Source organism: Schistocerca piceifrons, chromosome 1 (genome assembly GCF_021461385.2).
Source record: "Schistocerca piceifrons isolate TAMUIC-IGC-003096 chromosome 1, iqSchPice1.1, whole genome shotgun sequence".
NCBI lineage: Eukaryota > Metazoa > Arthropoda > Insecta > Orthoptera > Acrididae > Schistocerca > Schistocerca piceifrons.
This window is the reverse complement of record NC_060138.1, coordinates 575,173,348-575,183,785: the sequence shown is the minus strand read 5'-3', so window position 1 is coordinate 575,183,785 and position 10,438 is coordinate 575,173,348. Positions and strand designations below refer to the sequence as shown.

At 48.2% G+C, this 10,438-nt stretch overlaps 1 long non-coding RNA gene across 1 annotated transcript in view; it reads right to left on the bottom strand.

Moving 5' to 3' along the window:
* Positions 1 to 10,438, bottom strand: part of LOC124713341 — a 278,410-nt gene that overhangs the window by 63,061 nt on the left and 204,911 nt on the right. The gene's annotated exons all lie outside the window — the stretch shown is intronic.

Sequence of the window (10,438 nt, the reverse complement as noted above, 5' to 3'; positions counted from 1 at the left end):
GCTGCATATAGTTGTGACAGAAGACTGATAATGCATCAAAACAACAAGTGCAAAAAAAAAAAGATGAACAGAGGGAAGAAAAATATCGAACCACAAAAAATATGCTTATGTTTCGTAAATAGAGCGATAGTGCAACCCTTATGTGACCGGATCGGAGGAAACACGGATGCCAAATAAAAACGGAAAGCATTGTAATTAACCACTTATTTGGACAAAAAACGAGAAATTAATTGTTTTTTTAATCTATCAATGATACACATCGAAACAATCGTGTGTAATAAATGTATCATTATAAATCCCACTGGTAATGTCTTAAAGTGAAAAGATGAAACGCGTCTGGGAAAATAAAACACATTGCAACAAGAGAAGGTGTTGTTATTTACAAAACAAATATTTCTGTGCTTGCTGCAGAGGATGGCCATGCAAAGAAACTAGTTAAGTTGCTGGTGTTTCTCAAATGAAATGTTTGAAATATGTTCGCAGTGTTATGATAATGAAACGTGGACTTCCAACGCAGACACCGTTAAAAAACCGAGGATTGGAAGGGAAGAAATGGTCGGATGCATACTGCGAACTAATTGGAGAAAGAAGGAAACAAACAAGGAATTGAGGAACAGACTGGGATGGAAAGAGAACTGTGCGGAAAATGAAAGCAATGTTGGCAAAGTACGCAGAGCACGACCCGATGATAGACGGGCATGGAAGTTCTTAGCTGTATCGGCAAAAGATAAAGAAAGAAGAATGAAAAAAAAAATGATAACAGCCGACATCGAGAAAGATCGGTTTCGGTTACAGAGAAAAGTTCGAGCAATACTGACCGTAAAACCTACCTTAGAAAATAGTTTTAAGAAAGGCAAACCTACGTTGTAGCATTAATAGATTTAGAGAAAGTTTTTGACGTTGTTGTTTGACAGATACTCTGTGAAACTGTGAAGTTAGCAAGCATGAAAAACAGGAAGTGAAAGGTTGTCAACAACTTGTACAGGAGCCAGTCTACAGATGTATGGTTCGAAGGACATGAAAGGGAAGCAGTAATTAAGAAGGGAAACATATATGGTTGTAGCGTATTTCCAACTTTGTTCAAGCTGTACACAGACCGAGCTGTGAACGACATCAACGAAAAATTTAGAAAGGGAATTAAAATTCAGTGTATATGAAGTTTTGCCTGTGGCATTGTTACAAGATCAATACCATCAAATGTAAGACAATGATAACGCGATGTAGTCGAATTAAATCAGGCGACGCTGAGGGTATTAGATCAGAAAATGAGACTCTAACAGTAATAAGTGAGCTGTGCTATTTGGAAAGCAGAATAAGTGATGACGGCTAAAGTAGAGAAGATATAAAATTGAGACTGGTAAGAGTAAGACAAATATTTCTGAAAAAAGAAGAGATTGTTAAAAACGAATATAAAATTAAGTCATGTCTACAGATATTTGTGTGGGCGTAGCCTCTAACAGAAGGGAAGCGTGGACGATAAGCGGTTTAGACAAAAAGGGACTGGAAGGTTTTGACATGTGATGCTAGAGGAGAATGCTGAAGATCAAATACATAGGTCGGAAACCAATGAGGAGGTACTGATTTTAATTAGGGAAAAGAAATTCGTGCCACATCTTGACTAAAGGAAGAGATCATTTGATAGCACACATCCTGAGGAATCAAGGAATAGTGAAGTTATCAACGGAGGGAAGTGTGAGGGACAACAATTGGGGGGGGGGGGGGGGGGCATACAAGAGCTACAGTTACCGATGAAGGCTGCAGTAGTTCTTCATAGATGACAGAACTTGCACACGACAGACTGGCATGGAAAACTGCATCAAATCAGTTTTCGGACTGAAGACCACAAGATGACGAGCTTATGGGATGTGGGTGGATAGCATTCGAAAACATGGAGGAGCAACGCGTGTGTGTATGGATGAATGCTGTAGTCATGTAGTGGTCAAGAGGAGGACTGTGTCCAATACGTGATGCCGAATGGATGACGGTGACCTCAGTACCAAGGTGTAAGCACAGAGGTGACTGTAGCAACGCAGATTTTTATGCATATTGTTCCAGGTGAGCAGGTATAAATGTGGAATTACGCTGTTTCGCCACTGCTTTGTCCAAATGACTTCGGTTAGCCGGCCAATTGACTTTAAACTGCAGAGGAAAGTAAAAACGTAGTTCGCCGGGAGGAAAGTACAACGTAGGATAAACCACAATGAAAACAAGTTTTTGCGGATAGGAGCAGCAGCGAGCGGCAATCCCGAGCGACAACTCTGTGGCCTCGGCAGACAGCGGCGGTGCGAGTATACACACAAACAGGAGGCGGCCACTGCAGACTGCACGGGCTGTCCGCTTTGCGGTCGGGAGAGGCCTGGCCTCCGTGTGTGACAGGCCGACTCACTGTGCAGCCTCCAAAACACAAAAGGAAACAAAACAAAAAAATGGTTCAAATGGTTCTGAGCACTATGGGACTTAACATCTACGGTCATCAGTCCCCTAGAACTAAGAACTACTTAAACCTAACTAACCTAAGGACATCACACAACACCCAGTCACCACGAGGCAGAGAAAATCCCTGACCCAGCCGGGAATCGAACCCGGGAACCCGGGCGTGGGAAGTGAGAACGCTACCGCCCGACCACGAGCTGCGGACAAGGAAACGCCACTCTGCGTTTTATGAGCCTGTGGCAGTATATAATCTGATTCGGATTTTAGTTCGGGAAGCAGCTTTACAAATCCTGAAGGTGACATGAGTGCCTGCCGCTGTCCGCCGTACACGTAATCTTTCCTGTAGCGTCTCCCTAGTCCCTACTGCAGTTAGTTTAGCATTTCCGTGGCGCTTTCGCGACGAAACCTCTGGAGAACTCTGCCGCTCTACTTTTGAATTTTTTCTGTGTCTTCCATTTATCGAACATAATAAGGATCCCACGTTACCGAACAAGACTCAGGAATTGGTCGAACTTGGATCTTGTAAGCGAGCTGTATTCTGTGCTTGGTAAGACTCCCAGCCAATCCAATCGAACAGTACTCATGAATTCGTCAAAAATTGGTCTTGTAAGCGGGCTCTATTTGTGTGGATTACGTTTCCGCCGTATTCTTCCAACATATCGGACTAGCATCGGCCTCCTATACTGCTAGATTTAAGTGGTTGTTTCACCTTACATCACTCTCGACAGAAATTCATTATTTAACATTGTCTCGAGGTCTAAAAATGCGCCGGCCGGAGTGGCCGATCGGTTCTAGGCGCTACAAATGGTTCAAATGGCTCTGAGCACTATGGGACTTAACATCTATGGTCATCAGTCCCCTAGAACTTAGAACTACTTTTTTTTATCCTTTTTTTTTCTTTAAATTTTTTTTTAACAGTAAGGAACTGAAAACTAGTAAGTGCACTCTTTGCGTCGAGTTGGGGACGCACATAACTAAAACCATGCTAATAGTTGTAGAAAAAGGCATAAAGAAAGAGAGCAAAGTGCGGGGCGAAGGAAACCATGAAACAAAACTGAAGGGTGGAATCCATACCACCATTAACCAGTGCTACATCTTGCACCGGATGGGGAAACTAAAACTGCGAAGACCTTTTCGCACCGGGGACAAAAAGAGGAAATGGGGCAAATACTGCTACAGAGTGTGAGGGTTCACAACGAAACTCTCCATCTGCTGTATCATCCAGGTATGACTTCTCGTAATGATGAAAGTAGATCCCACGTCGTACCGTGTAGTGTTCTATCATCGTATTGTAATTTTAGCTTCTCTTACCCGTGATGTTCCAGCTACGTGGAGGGTCGTGGAACGCACTCCACAAAAAATTGGAAAAATATTGTCGATACTTAGGGTTACGGAGGATCTTGCAATGTCGTTCCTGCAAATAGTTACAAAAGTCTAAAGTGTCCTTAGTGCCGTCTTGAAACAAATAATGCACTGCATGTCCACGAAGCCACGTCATTGCATTAGTTTTAGTGCGTGGGTAATACGTTTCATCCGGGAATAAGATAGTCTTGGGGTCGATATGATTCGGCGTTACCCGAAGGAAGTATGCTGACATTTGCCTCACTAAGTGCCACACTGCCGTAGACTCGCCACAGCTAAGACGGTGTTCATCGTCGTCTTGGACGCCACAGCTCGTGCACGTGGGTGAGTCCACCATGTGGATCGCATGTAGCCTTGATCTGGTCACCTGCTTACCGTTGACAGTGATATACCACATCGCCGTGACGTCAGTGTCCAGTGTTACGTGGTGAATTGTCCTCCACACTACTCGCCAGTTGACGTTCGGGTGCTTACTCTCCACGACGTTATCGGGTCGTCCACGTTGCAGGACCCTATAAACCGTCTTTGCCGTCGCCAGTTGAGTCGCTGGTAAGGCAAGTCGAACGTAACTGAGTTCGAGGTAAAAGACACCGATGTAGAAGAGCGAGGAGGGGACATGGTGTATCGGCACAGGCGGCAACAGGGAGGGCGGTGCTAGTTCTTCTATTAAGAAACTGGTCAGACTGTCCGGACGGCGGTGCCGTAGTTTGACTAATGTGCTCACAAATAGGGCGACCGCTCTGTCATAAACGTGATAAAGGCCAAGCCCTCCCCGATCCGGAGGGTGAGAGTCTCATATTTGATCTTGAAAAGCATTCCTGAACTCACGAAGGGCCCAAAAGCCGCATGTATACGGCGTGCTAACATCACCAGTATAGGTAATATCTGGGCGATGTGCGGAATGCGTGACGCTAAATGTGAGTTAACATACTGGGTCCGTTGGACGATGTCCAGGGCTCGTAGGCGGTTGTTGGCAATTCCAGTCCGAACATTCCGTAAAAGCCGTCGAAAGTTGTGAGCAGCGGTCCGTCGTATATCGTCTGTAAAGTCAATGCCGAGACATTTCAAACTATCTCTGAGCTGTAAGGGGGTGACACTGTTCTCAGACAATCCGACCCCGATGTTCATCGCCACCGATTTTACGACGTTGATACGACTACCAGCGGCCATGCCATATTTCGTTATCCAATTTAGTGCGCTAGTGGTGTCGTCACCGTGGCGGATGACAATCACCAGGTCGTCAGCGTACGCTTTACACCGGAAAGTGTGGCCTCGTAACGTCATACCCGTTAGTCGTTGGCGCAGGCCGCAGAGGAGATGTTCCATGGCCACAGCGTAAAGTAAAGTGGACAGAGGGCACCCTTGGCGTATCGATCGAGAAATGGTGAGGGGCTGCGAAGGTCGGCCGTTGACGATCACCTTGGACGTCGCGCCACGGAGGAGTCGCATGACGACAGTGACGAATGGCTGTGGGTACCGCATATGTTGGAGGACCGCTTCCAAATAGTTGTGGTCCACTCGGTCGAAAGCTTGACTAAAATCGATTGCCGCCAGTGCACCCTTCAGACGACATGCCCTCGCCAGTGAGATCAAGTCACGATATTCACTGAGTGCTGTTTGAATATTATTGTCGCCTCCTAATGACGTTTGATCGGGTGAGATAACATTTCGTAGGGTCTGGCGTATCCGCGCCGCTAACAGTCGAGAAAAGATCTTAAAGTCGCAGTTCAATAGCGTCAACGGGCGGTAGTCCTGCAGTCGTGAGCCACCGGACGGTTTGTGAATAGGAATAATCATTCCTTCCACAAGGGCCGCAGGGAGCGGCACGTCCAGGGATAGGAGTTCGCGACAGATGTCCGTCCATCGGGAGGCTAATAAATATTGAAAAGTCCGGTAAAATTCCAAGGGGAGGCCATCAGGACCCGGAGACTTGTTGACAGCACCTTTTCGAAAGGCGTCGATCACTTCTTCTTCTGTAATTTCTTCCATCAAGGCCGCTTCCATTGCCGGGGTGACGGTGCCGTAAATCGTCTGAGAGACGTCCTCCAGTGCTGTCGGATCAGGGTTGTAGAACGCTGTGTTTATGTCTTGTTGTGTGGTGAGGCGATGACCGTCCGCCGTGTCGATGAAGCGTATCAGCGCTCGTTGGCGTCGTTTACGTTCACGAAGGACGTGGAACATTGACGGGCGTTCGCTCGGTATCCGATCCTGCGTCCTCGAGCGGATGACTACCCCCTCTAGGTGGCGTCGCATATGAGCGAGGATCTGAGCCTTAGCACGGTGGACCGCCGTTTGTCGTTCCGGAGACGGCGCCATAGCATCGCAGTCGCGCAGGACCCGGAAGTAAAAGTCGAGTGTATGTCTTCGCCAGGTAGCGTTGTCACGACCGTAGGTTATCAACGTTCGCCTCAGTGCCGGTTTGGCGCAGTCCAACCACCAGCGGATCGTTGTGGGATATGCACGGAGGCGATTTTCACACGAATGCCACGTATCCTCAACGGCTTGGCGGCAATCCGGGTACGACAGGTGAGCGATGTTTAATTTCCACGGGCTGCGGCTTCTCCACACTTGTTGCCGCCGCAGGGTGACGGCACAAATGTAAGCTGAGTGGTCCGAGAACGCTGCAGGCCACAGTTCCGCATCCTGTGTTCCAGCGGCGAGAGAGCGTGAGACATAAATCCGATCGATACGACTGGAAGAGTGACTTGTGAAGTGCGTGAATCCCGGTCGGTGGCCGTGAAGATGTTCCCAAGTGTCCACCATCTGCAGGTCTCGAATTAGCGTCCCGAGTTCCGGGCACGGATTATGTCGTGGGAGTTGATCTCTGGGCGCCAGTACGCAATTGTAGTCACCTCCAAACACCAGATGGTCGTGGCGGCCTTGGAAGAGCGGGGCGACGTCTTCCGCAAAGAATCGTGAACGTTCGCGACGTTTGTCCGTCCCGGAAGGTGCGTAGATATTGATAAGGCGGACCCCCAGTACTGTGAGTGCCATTCCTCTTGCTCCAGGCAGAAACAGGATATCGTCCGCCACTATCCCTTCCCGAAGAAGTACAGCGACACCGCTGCCTGTTGGGGAAGCTGGAGAGACGCAAGCATCGTAACTGTACATGCCTGGGAAGTCGTCCATGTACACTTCCTGGAGAAGGGCTATGTCGATGGAAGCAGAGTTCAACATATCCTGAAGCAAGGATAACTTAGCGCGCGTCCGTATAGTGTTAATGTTTATAGTTGCAACGCGATAAGTTTGAGGTCTATCCACAGCATCCGTGTTGGCCATCAATACCCTGGTAAGGCTGTCTCGTCACTGTAACTGACGGCGGGAAAGGATCAACACTGGTGGGGTAAATTTCCCCCCGTGTAGACGACACGATGGGCAAGGAGTGTTCCTCACAGTCGTCCGCCCAGTCGCCGTGAAACACCATCGGCTGTTGGTGGCTGTTAGTGGCTGCTGCGGCACTCGGCGCTGACTCCATCGGCTCTGCTGGCTGGGAATCGGCAGCGGATGTCTGCTTGTGATCCTGCTGTGCTGTGGGGTCTGAGGGGCTGAAGCCGTCACCACGGCGATCTGTTGAGTTTGAAGTTACAACGGCCTCTGAACCGCCGGTACCGTCGTCGGAATTTCCATAGTCCATGTCAGACGATCGCTGCAAACACTCGTCCGATGGAGCACGCCGCCGTCTCTTGTGTTTTCGCGGGGAACGCTGTTTACGGACGTGTGTTTCAGTATCTGAATGTGGGTGGATTTCGTCAGCTGCTCCGGTGTCTAGAAGAAAAGCCGCTGTCGGCACAACCCGTGGGTCAATGTCCATTCTGGCATCCACGCCTTCTTGCAAGGTCGATCGGCGATTATCTTCAGGTGGGGGCGCCGTTGTAGAGGCCGGATCCGGTACTGCAGAAGCCATTTTGGTCTCTCCATCGGGGGCGGCTATCGGACTACTGTCGTCAGCATCGGAAAGAGTCGCTGCCCGTGTAACTTCGGCGTAATTGAGAGGAAGGGTCGTCACCGTAGAAGGAGTCATAGATTCACCTGTCGGGATTTGAGTAAGCCGTCGTCGGAGACAATCCGACCGGACGTGCCCTTCTTGGCCACAACCAGAACAAGTGCGTGGCTGACCGTCATACATAATGATCGCCCTACATCCGCCGATGACAAGATATGACGGAACATGTTTGGTCAGTTCAATTTTAATCTGTCGTACCCCGTTAAGAACGGGGTACGTTGTAAAGGTGGTCCATTTTTCGGCCATATGGCTGATCACTCTGCCGTAGGGCTGGAAAGCCGCGGTGACTACGTCCGGTGGTACTTCGAAAGGGAGTTCGAAGACGCGTATCGTACGGAGGCCAAGCCCCGCGTGATCGATTGAGACCGCCCCAATATGGCCATCAGAATGTTTGAATTTAAGATCGTTCGCATGTGCGCTCACGATGCTGTTGCACACCTCGTCACTTACTAGCTTGACGTAGACAACACTGCTCGTGATAGAGAGATGGATACCAATTATGTCTCGCGGGTCAATTTTAACGTCGTCACGTAGAAAACGTTCCACTTCAAAAGCTCGCGGTCGTGCATGATCGGTTTGAAAACTGATCTTGATGGTGGTTTGTCTGTATGAATGTGCCATGTTGCGTCGGTAGTGATGGACTCTAAACTAGCGGCGACGAAGTAATAAACAACTACGGGCACTCGCGACCGCGCGGACGGGACGTAAACAAGACGTCCTTGCCGCAGCGCTGCGGAAAGCAGACTGTGAACTACTTAAACCTAACTAACCTAAGGACAGCACACAACACCCAGCCATCACGAGGCAGAGAAAATCCCTGACCCCGCCGGGAATCGAACCCGGGAACCCGGGCGTGGGAAGCGAGAACGCTACCGCACGATCACGAGATGCGGGCTCTAGGCGCTACAGTCTGGAACCGCGCGACCGCTACGGTCGCAGGTTCGAATCCTGCCTCGGGCATGGATGTGTGTGATGTCCTTAGGTTAGTTAGGTTTAAGTAGTTCTAAGTTCTAGGGGACTGATGACCTCAGATGTTAAGTCCCATAGTGCTCAGAGCCATTTTTTTCTAAAAGTGCATGCAACCACTATTTTAAAAAAAATTCTTGTGGTGAATGCTGGACACCTGATAACAGTTTTTCTTCACCGACGGTAGGCATTCACGTCGCTTACCCAAACTGGGCGCGTGACATTTCGCTTAGAGGACGTAAACAGTACAACTGAACGTATATTTCGCAACTTCACGTCACGAAAAGGGGGGGAACGTTTCATGTGTTCCTTTCTTACTGCGGTCATCGGTCTCTAGGCTCACGCACTACTATACCTAACTTAAACTAACTTACGCGAAGGACAACACACACACCCATGCCCGAGGGAGGACTCGAACCTCCGACGGAGGGAGCCGCGGAAACTGTGACAAGACGCCTAAGACCGCACGGCTACCCCGCGTGGCGGTAGTCGCTGATTTAAAACATTACACGATAAACTTCATCTTTGGTCACCTCACATTAAATTGCATTTGTGAAGTGTTTTCAAGTGTAGAAACAAGGATACGACTTGAATGATGTGATATGCGGTTACAGAATGGGTAAATCAAGCTCTGCTGAGATTAAAACGTTAACAATGTTATTCCAGGATTTTTCGGCAAGTTTTTTTTACCGTTGCGCATCATATTTTCCGTCATTTGATTCATGAATTTCGAAACCTGAAACAGGAACATTTGTATCACATCACCTCAGTGGGGAAATAAACGATGACTGCAACAATTTGCCTCGGGTGGTACACCCATAGGGTCCGATACGTGTGTGTTGGTCAATAAAACATGAAAAAATTGTGACTGAAGGCCGTTATTGTTCATACTTGTACAGTATTCATTTTTATGAAGGAAATAAAGCATCAGTGTTCAAATGAACGGTGTTTTATTTCGAAAACATGTGGATTCCCACACACTACATGTGAAGAGATATTGTCCTCGGTGTGGAAATACAGGGTGTTACAAAAAGGTACGGCCAAACTTTCAGGAAACATTCCTCACATGCAAAGAAAGAAAATATGTTATGTGGACATGTGTCTGGAAACGCTTACTTTCCACGTTAGAGCTCATTTTATTATTTCTCTTCAAATCACATTAATCATGGAATGGAAAACACAGCAACAGAACGTACCAGCGTGACTTCAAACGCTTTGTTACACGAAATGTTCAAAATGTCCACCGTTAGCGAGGATACATGCATCCACTCTCCGTCGCATGGAATCCCTGATGCGCTGATGCAGCCCTGGATAATGGCGTGTTGTATCACAGCCGTCCACAATACGAGCACGAAGAGTCTCTACATTTGGTACTGGGGTCGCGTAGACAAGAGTTTTCAAATGCCCCCATAAATGAAAGTCAAGAGGGTTGAGATCAGGAGAGCGTGGAGGCCATGGAATTGGTCCGCCTCTACCAATTCATCGGTCAACGAATCTGTTGTTGAGAAGCGTACGAATACTTCGACTGAAATGTGCAGGAGCTCCATCGTGCATGAATCACATGTTGTGTCGTACTTGTAAAGGCACATGTTCTAGCAGCACAGGTAGAGTATCCCGCATGAAATCATGATAACGTGCTCCATTGAGCGTAGGTGGAAGAACATGGGGCCCAAT